Genomic DNA, 10,340 nt, shown 5'->3' with positions numbered 1-10,340 from the left:
AGCTGAGCTTGAATTAATATGCAAACTAGATACCATTAACTTGGCTTTGAATAGAGATTGGGAGTGGCTGGGTCATTACACATATTGAATCTATTTCCCCATGTTAAGAATCCTCACACCTTCTTGTCAACTGTCTAAAATGGGCCACCTTGATTACCACTACAAAAGTTTTTTTTTTCTCCTGCCGATAATATCTCATCTTAATTAATTAGCCTCTTACAGTTGGTATGGCAACTTCCACGTTCTCTGTATGTATATATATCTTCTTACTATATGTTCCATTCTATGCATCTGATGAAGTGGACTGTGGCCCACGAAAGCTTATGCTCAAATAAATTTGTTAGTCTCTAAGGTGCCACAAGTACTCCTGTTCTTTTTAATAATGGATTGTATTTCTATAGTGTCTTTCATATGAAACCTCAGAGTGCTTAGCAGGTGATACCTTAACTGATATAAAATTCATCCTGAATTGGGCAGTGTCTCTCCATCTCAAATGTCAGTGCTGGAATAGAAAACAATTGTATACATCCTGCAGGAGCAAGATGCCTGGGAAGTGTAGTCAGTGACAGTCCTAAGGGATCAGTCAGTTCAGCTTCTAGATCTGTTTACCACTTGTATTGGCAAAATGCCAATAGGTCTCCAAATCTGTAGCAACCACTAGTTCTTGTTTTGCATAATGTATATGTGTTTGTCCTGGAATCCCAGAGGGCAGATTAAAGCGGCAGCTCCGGTGACTCTCTCCAGTTGGTAGTGCCAAATACTGCCCTCTCTGCTTTCAACAGGCTTCCTTAAGCCTCTTGCCTCCCTACAGGCTCTGGCATGCTGCTGTGCTAAGTGACCCAGGGCCAGCAGGGCTCCGAGCCTATCTCTCTTCCTTCTACGTGACTTTGCCCATGTTCGGAGCTGTATCCTGTTTCAAGCCCTGGGGCTGCTGCCAGTATCCAGTAAATCAGCTTTCCTTGTATGCTCAGGCAGTAACTGGAGATGGCAGTAATGTGCATTCTCCTTCCACAAACCCCTCCTCCTCCCCTTTTCCCCCATTCAGTGCCTGACTGTGTTGTAATCCCTAGCTCTAGTCTTCTTGGCCCCTGGGGCAGGTGGAATGAGAACATGTTGTAAGTGTTAGTGATTTATCAGGCACATATTGTTACCCATCTGAGCTTTCCCTCCATTCCAGCTGCCCTGCCACATAGTTAAACAGACAAGCATGTCACAGAGTGGGCACATGGATATGGCCTATATTCCCCCTCTTAAATCAAGGATTGGGATTGGAAAAAAGTGTAGAAGGAGGGGGAAGAACTGGTCAAATCCATCACTGTGCGGGGTCTGCAATGAGAGGAGAGTGCATAGAGGATTATAGGAAGTTATTGACAGTAGACAGTAACTGCAGGAGCAAACTACACTGCAACCAACCTGATATGAATGCCTGTGGGGATGGTTGGGACACATGTTCCTTGAAACCATGAGAGGGGTTTAAATCAAAACTCCAGATACAAACTTTGGTGGTTTGGATCTAGAAAGCTGAACAATTTTATCTTGGCTGTAGGGTGGCGTTATTGTTGATCTTATTTCATTATGTAGGAATGACAGAATATTATGTGGCTATATGATACGAAAATTTTGAGGACATAAAGTGTTGGTGTTATAAGAGCCCCCAGAGCATGGGAAGAATGCCTGTTGGCTGACTGATTAATGTCTCTGCAAATAACATTTTAAAAAGGGCTAGATTCACATTAAGTAGTAAATTACTCTGCACATATGGATGGGAGAATGTGGCCCTGAATAATCAAATAAAAAGCGAGAGCATCATGCTGACATACGCCAAATCTGCCCTGTTCCCTGAAACCCCTTTGTGTTGTCCTGCACCAATGAGGAAGAGGCCAACAGGGGTAGTGCTAATGACAACAAGCCTCATATTGCCATGTACATTGGCCAAACTGGACAGTCTCTACACAAATGAATAAATGGACACAAATCAGACATCAAGAATTGTAACATTCAAAAACCAGTAGGAGAGCATTTCAATCTCCCTGGATACTCAATAACAGACTTAAAAGTGGCCATTCTTCAACAAAAAACCTTCAAAAACAGACTCCAGCGAAAAACTGCAGAACTGAAATTAATTTGCAACTTAACACCATCAAATTAGGCCTGAATAAAGACTGGGAGTGGCTGGTCACTACAAAAAATAATTTTCCCTTTGTTGATACTCACACCTTCTTGTCAACTGTTGGAAATGGGCCACATCCACCCTAATTGAATTGGCCTCATTAGCACTGACCACCCACTTGGTAAAGCAACTCCCATCTTTTCATGTGCTGTGTATTTATACCTGCCTAGTATTTTCCACTCCATGCATCTCCTGAAGTGGGTTATAGCTTATGAAAGCTTATGCCCAAATAAATTTGTTATTCTCTAAGATGTCACAAGGACTCCTCGTTGTTATTGCCACTTCTGCAATCCTTTGTTTGAACACTTTTATCATATGCTTAGTTTTGTTATAACTGAATGTTACTAAACTGTTATAGCTACACGTAAGTTATAAGCTCTTTGGGTCAAGAATCATGATTATTTTCTTTGGAAAGCACTTGGCATTATTTGGGTGCTGTAGAAATAATTAATTTGATTTGATATATAGTTAAAGGCTATAGTGCAATTAACTTCTTTGTTCCTCAGTTTTATTTTATATCTCTTCCATGTTGTTTTTTTACATTATTTGGTTCTGTTAAGTGGAGCAGTAAAGAGATTCCTTCTTTCTTTTTAAATTCAGGAAAAGTGCTGGCCCTCTGCCTTTGCAGAGGAAAAAAGTGTGAGGGCTCAGGGCCTGATCACTTTGGGTTAAAAATCCACCCCTGTGCAGAGGACAAGCACAAAGCCCTCTTATGAGGATTTGTGTGGGCCTCTGATGCATAGTTTTTGTGCTGACCTTCTACACAGGGTGGATTTCCCCTTTGTCCTATGTTCATAGACTCCAAGGCCAGGAGGGACCATTGTGGTAATCTAATCTGACCTCTTCTATAACAGAGGCCTTAGAACGTCCCCAAAATCATTCCTTTTGAACTAGGGTAAAATAAATCCAATCTTGATTTTAAAAACTGCCAGGGACAGAGAATCCACCATGACCCTTGGGACATTGTTCCAATGGTTAATTGTTCTCACTGTTAAAGATTTACACCTTGTTTCCAGTCTGAATTTGTCTAGCTTCAGCTTCCAGCCATTGGGTTGTGTTATACCTTTGTCTGCTAGATTGAAGAGTCTGTTATCAAATGTGTTCTCCAAATAGGTACTTATAGACTGTGATCAAGTCACCCTTTAACTTTCTCTTTAAGGTAAATACTTTGAGTTTCTTGAGTCTATCAGTATACAGCATGTTTTCTACTCCTTTAATCATTTCCAGGCCTCTTTTCTGAATCCTCTCCAATTTATCAACATCCTTCTTGAATTGTGGGCATCAGAACTGGACATGGTATTCCAGGAGTGGTCACACCAGTGCCAAATACAGAGGTAAAATAACCTCTCTACTTCTTGAAAATCCCCATCCAAGGATTGCATTACACCTTTTTGGCCACAGCATTGCACTGGGAGCTCATGCTCGGCTGACTAGCCACCATGACACCCCTCCCCAAAACTTTTTCAGAGATACAGCATTGGGGACTCTATTCAGGGAAGCAGCAAGTACGGCTATATTCTTTGTTCCTAAATGTGTACATTTATATTTAGCCATATTAAAATGCATGTTGTTTGCATGTGCCCAGTTTTCCAAATGATCCAGAGCGCTCTGTATCAGTGACCTGTAGTCTTCAGTAGTTACCACCCCTCCAATCTTTGTGTTGTCTGCAAACTCTATCAGTGATGATTTTATGTGGATACAAATGTTAAACAGTGCAGGTCTGATCCACTGATACCTGTGGGCCCTAGTAGAAGCACACCCACTCAGTGATGATCCCCGTTCACATAACATTTTGAGACCCATGAGTTAACCAGTTTTTAATCAATGTAGTGTGTGCCATGTTAATTTTGTCATTCTAGCTTTATAATCAAAATGTCCTGTGTTACCAAGTCAAAAACCTTTCCAATATTTAAGTATATCAACACTAGTACCTTTATCAATCTTGTAATCTCATAAAAATCAAATTAGTTTGACAGGATCTATTTTCCATAAATCTAACTTGATTGGCATTTCTAATTATTTATTAGTAAAGTCCTGTATCACGTGCTCCATGCTATAGCCTGGAATCAATGTCCAAGTGACAAACCTGTCACTATCTGTTATAATGTGAACGCTAAAACATCCTTCTCTGCTGAGTTATTTCTAACAGTGGTGTTGAATGTTTTAAGAATTAAACTGAAATTAAAGTGATCTGCACTTCTAAAAAATCCAAAATAAATATGAGCCTCCCCCAGCCAGAGCTCCCAAATGTACAGGATTTTGCATGATTGTCCATCATGGTGAATCAGGGAGGCTTTTCTGGCACACTGCCATAGCAGGCATCATTCTATGGACAAGAGAGTTCCTCTTCATCTACATACATTGTAGCCTAGTTAAAAGTGCACTGAGCTAGAGACCATCAGTTCTAGTTTCATCTCTATTGACTCCTGTTTATATGTCTGTACCTTTAAAGTCATTATGATTAGGTGCCTAACTCCCATTGACTTCAGTGGGAGTTAGGCACTTAAATACATTTGAGGATCTGGGCCCTACGCCCTTTTGAAAATCCCACTAGGTGCTTATTTACATCTTTAGGTGCCTAAACACCTTTAAAAATGTGTCCCTCCATCTCTTGCAGGACTGGGCTGTAACTGAAGTAAGGAAGTGTTAATAAGTAAGAGAAGTAAAAATACTATAATAGGTGGATAGTGTGTATATTCCGAATAAATGCTAAAGTAAAAGAAAAATAGGTACTTTATTTGATAGGCTTATTAGCTAATACACATGGCAAAGAAAAGAAACATAAAGTGTGTAAATTGATTGTGAAGAAAATAATCTGTATGGATAGTTAGGGCCAAATCCGGCCCTGCACAGTGCTGCCAAGGGGAGCAGGGATTCTAGCAGATGCATCCCCTGCCTGCCAGCTAGACCAGGCTCCCCAGGCTGGGCCTCGGCAGCTGCACCGTAGAGCATTCTTTGGGTGAAACATTGACTCTATCGGATGGGAGTCAGTGGGAGTTTTGCCACTGATTTAAATTATCCCAGTATTTCACTTTTTGTTTTTAAAAAAGTGCAGCGCGTACCCTCAGCTAATGTAGGTTGATGACTGCAGCAGTATATGCACTAGGAAGGTGGAGAATGGAAACATTACCTAGATGGCAGATCACGCCATAGAGCCATGCTGCACAGGCTGTTGCTCTAGCCGGTCTCTCTCTTTCCTGCTACTTGTTTGGTTAGAGGGAGTTCCTGCTCTGTTTCTTACACTGTTTCCGGCCTGTAACCCTAGCACTCACTATACCAGAGGTCAGGATCTGGCCCTTAGGTTTTATTTTAATTAATACATGGTTTGGTTGATAAAAATTAGAACTATACACATACATAACATTCTCTTATTACAAAAGAACCTGATTGATATGCATTTCAGATACTGTAACACACACACATATATATAATTATTGCATTTTAAAATAAATATATAAAATGCATTTATGTAGTAATGTTAAGGAGTACAGATATCAAGGTCCAGATCCTCAAAGGTGTTTAAGCTCCTAACACTTATTGATTTCAGTGGGAGTTAGGTGCCTAAATACCTTTGAGGATCTGGGTCCAAGTGAAACTACCAACTGAGGAGAAATAAATTTACACTCAAAAGACTTGCAAAGCACAACTCCAGCGAAAAACCAATTGGAAAGCAGAAATATAAATAAAGTGGTACATGACGCTGGTTTTCTTAGAGATGTTGGGCATTTTTCTTTGTATTTCCTTGCCTGGTTGTTAATTTTGTGGCATATGTCTGCATTATTTTGTGGAGCAAGAGTAGTAACTTTAATGCTAGGTTTTGTATTTTAATTATTGTATACGGTGTGTGTATTTTACAGTTTGTAAATTCTTTAGCATTTCAGAGTAAGTGACTGGTGATAAATAAAAAAATACATTTGTAATGAAACATTATTCTGTAGAGAATCCTGCCTGTGTTGGATTTTTATTACACTTGAAACTCAATACAGGTTCCTTGAAAGTTTTCCTAAATTTGTGATCCCTCTGAGCAAACTTGGGTCCAATTTTAAATGAATCTGGGACCATTTATAGTTTTACATCAAAATTAGGTGCAATTCTTGGCTTTCACCTGAGTTTGGCTTTGAAACATTTAGGTTTTTTTTTTTTAACCCAAACCTCAATTATCAAAATGTAATTATGGACGAATGAATCATTGTCACCTCAGGATGGAAGCAGAGATAAAATTTCTTGACACCTTAACTGACTGCTTCTTGGAGGAGCTGGTCCTGGAACCCACCAGAGGAGAGACAATTCTTGATTTAGTCCTAAGTGGAGCACAGGGTCTGGTCCAAGAGGTGAATATAGCTGGACTGCTTGGTAATAGTGACCATAATATAATTAAATTTAATATCCCTGTGGCAGGAAAAACACCACAGCAGCCCAACACTGAAGCATTTAATTTCAGAAAGGGGAACTACACAAAAATGAAGAAGTTAGTTAAACAGAAATTAAAGGTTACAATGCCAAAAGTGAAATCTCTGCAAGGTGCATGGAAACTTTTTAAAGACACCATAATAGAGGCTCAACTTCAATGTATACCCCAAATTAAAAAATATAGTAAGAGAACCAAAAAAGAGTCACTGTGGCTAAACAACAAAGTAAAAAAAGCAGTGAGAGGCAAAAAGGCATCCTTTAAAAAGTGGAAGTTAAATCCTAGTGAGGAAAATAGAAAGGAGCATAAACACTGGCAAATGAAGTGTAAAAATACAATTAGGATGGCCAAAAAAGAATTTGAAGAACAGTTAGCCAAAGACTCAAAAAGTTATAGCAAATTTGTTTTTAAGTACATCAGAAGCAGGAAGCCTGCTAAACAACCAGTGGGGCCACTGGACAATTGAGATGCTAAAGGAACACTCAACAAAGAAAAGCCCATTGAGGAGAAACCAAATGAATTCTTTGCATCAATCTTCATGGCTGAGGATATGACGGAGATTCACAAACCTGAGCCAGTCTTTTTAGGTGACAGATCTGAGGAACTGTCCCATATTGAGGTATCATTAGAGGAGGTTTTGGAACAAATTGATAAATTTTACAGCAGTAAGTAACCAGGACCAGATGGTATTCATCCAAGTGTTCTGAAGGAACTCAAAAGTGAAATTGTAGAACTACTAACAGTAGTCTGTAACCTATCATTTAAATCAGCTTCAGTGCCAGATGACTGGAGGATAGCTAATGTTATGCCAATTTTTAAAAAGGGCTCCAGAGGTGATCCCCGCAATTAGAGGCCTGTAAGCCTCACTTCAGTACCTGGCAAACTGGTTGAAACTATAATAAATAACAATATTGTCAGACATATAGATGAATATAATTTGTAGAGGAAGACTCAACATGGTTTTAGTAAAGGGAAATCGTGCCTTACCAATCTACTAGAATTCTTTGAGGGGGTCAACAAGCATGTGTACCAAGGGAAAACAGTGGATATAGTGTACTTAGATTTTCAGAAAGCTTTTGACAAGGGCCCTCACCAAAGGCTCTTATGCAAACTAAGCTGTCACAGGATAAGAGGGAAGGTGCTCTCATGGATTGGTAACTGGTTAAAAGATAGGAAATAAAGGGTAGGTATAAATGGTCAGTTTTCAGAATGGAGAGAAGTAAATAGTGGTGTTCCTCAAGGGTCTGTTCTGGGACCAGTCCTATTCAACATATTCATAAATGATCCGGAAAAAGGATTAAACAGTAAGGTGGCAAAATTTGCAGATGATACAAAATTACTAAAGATAGGTAAGACCCAGGCAGACTGTGAAGAGCTACAAAAGGATCTCTCAAAACTGGGTGACTGAGCAACAAAATAAATGCAAAGTAATGCACATTGGAAAGCATAATCCTAAGTATACATATAACATGATGGGATCTAAATTAGCTGTTACCACTCAAAAAGAGATCTTGAAGTCACTGTGGATAGTTTTTTGAAAACATTCACTCAATATGCAGCGGCAGTCAAAAAAGCAAACAGAATGCTGGGAATAATTAAGAAAGGGATAGATAATAGGACAGAAAATATCATGTTGCCTCTATATAAATCCATGGTACGCCCACATCTTGAATACCGTATGCAATTCTGATAGCCCCATCTCAAAAAAGATATATTAGAATTGGAAAAGGTTCAGAAAAGGGCAACAAAAATGATTTGTTTTTTGTTTGCTTCCATATGAGGAGAGATTAATAAGACTGGGACTTTTCAGCTTGGAAAAGAGACAGCTAAGGGGAGAAATGATTGAGGTCTATAAAATCATGACTGGTGTAGAGAAAGTAGAGAAGGAAGTGTTGTTTACTACTTCTCATAACACCAAAGGGTCACCAAATGAAATTAATAGGCAGCAGGTTTAAAACAAATAAAAGGAAGTATTTCTTCACACAACGCACAGTCAACCTGTGGAACTCCTTGCCAGATAATGTTGTGAAGGTCAAGACCATAACAGGGTTAAAAAAAGAATTAGATAAATTCATGGAGGATATGTCCGGCAATGGCTATTAGCCAGGATGGGCAGGGATGGTGTCCATCGCCTCTGTTTGCCAGAAGCTGGGAATGAGCGGGAGGGGATGGATCATTTGATGATTACCTTTTCTGTTCATTCCCTCTGGGGCACCTGGCACTGGCCATTGTCGGAAGACAGGATACTGGGCTAGATGGACCTTTCGTCTGACCCAGTAGGGCCATTTTTATGTTCTTATGATGTGATTTGGAACTGAAGAAAGTGTTTTCCCAAACTAATAATGGGCCCAATCCACAAAGTTCATAGCTGGATTTGTATCTGGAGCCCCAAACTTTTCCGATGCTTTGGGATGCATGGATTCAAGATTTCAGTTCAAGCCCATCTCTAGTACTAACACTTGTAAAGAAAATCCCTCACACTGCACCCAACCCTAAGAATGGACACTTTTATTTTACTTGGCCAAGCTTAGTATTTGTATATTAGTACATTATTTCTATAATGATTTGAACTGGGGTTTACAGTAATTGCATACATTGGGGAAGACTGTTTATACAGCAACTGAAATGTGCAGAGCAAGAGCTGAACTGACACTGATGGAGGAACAGAATGTTCAGAATCATAAGGGATGACCTCATAAAAGTTGAGAAGCTCTGCATGACCTCAGCTGCCCTGCACAACCTTAATTGATTTCAGAATCCAGAATGATATTAGCCTTTGCTCTTAGGGACTATAGTAGTTTTCTATGCCCATTTTTTTAAAAAGAAGATACTAATTTTGGGTGTCCAATTTGAAACACCATCTTTAGGCCTAATTTTCAGAAGTACTGAGCACCGACATCTCCATCTGAAGTCAGTAGGACCTGCAGGTACTCAGCATCTCTGAAATCAGGGCCAGAATGTCTCATATTGAACACCCTGACAACTAATTAGTTCAATCAATCTTATAATTTGAACTGCTAAAATTGAGCTAAAGGTAAATAATAATCCCTCATTCTCACGTAGTGTTTTCCATCAGTAGATCTACAAGCATTTTACAAAGGTCAGTATCATTATTCTCATTTTACAGATGGGGAAAATGAGGCACAGAGAGGTGAAGTGACTTGTCCAAGGTCACACAGCAGACCAGTGGCAGAGCTAGGAACAGAATGCAAGTCCCATTCAGTGCTCTGTCCACTAGGCCACACTGCCTTCACTGTTGAACTATGACTGCATTGCTATTAAGTGAGGTTTTCAATTGAGCTAAATTAGAAAAACTCTCCTATGAAGAGAGATTGAAAAGATCGGAAATGTTTACCATAGAGAGGACATGGCAAAAATATACAAAATAATGAATGGTATAATAGGTAAGGTAGATTAGGAGCTTCTGTTTTCCCCATCTCATAACAGAAACAAGGGGACATTCGAGGAAACAGAGAAAATGCAGATCCAAACTGCTAAAAAGAAACACTTTATTATATAACACATAATTAGATTGTAGACCTTGTTGCCACAGGATGTCAGTGAGGCCAAGAATTTAGCAAGGGTCAAAGAAGGATTGAACATTTACATGTATAACAAGAATATCCAGTAATAATGGTTAATGTTAACAAAAAAAGTACTGGAAATCTCATGTTTCAGATTTTAAACCAATCTCTAGCTATTAGGGATTTAGATAAAACCTGTGTGTGTGTGTGTGTGTGTGTGTGTGTGTGTGTGTGTGTG

This window comes from Trachemys scripta, chromosome 6 (genome assembly GCF_013100865.1).
Source record: "Trachemys scripta elegans isolate TJP31775 chromosome 6, CAS_Tse_1.0, whole genome shotgun sequence".
NCBI lineage: Eukaryota > Metazoa > Chordata > Testudines > Emydidae > Trachemys > Trachemys scripta.
The sequence above is the reverse complement of the archived record's forward strand: the minus strand, read 5'-3'. Positions refer to the sequence as shown.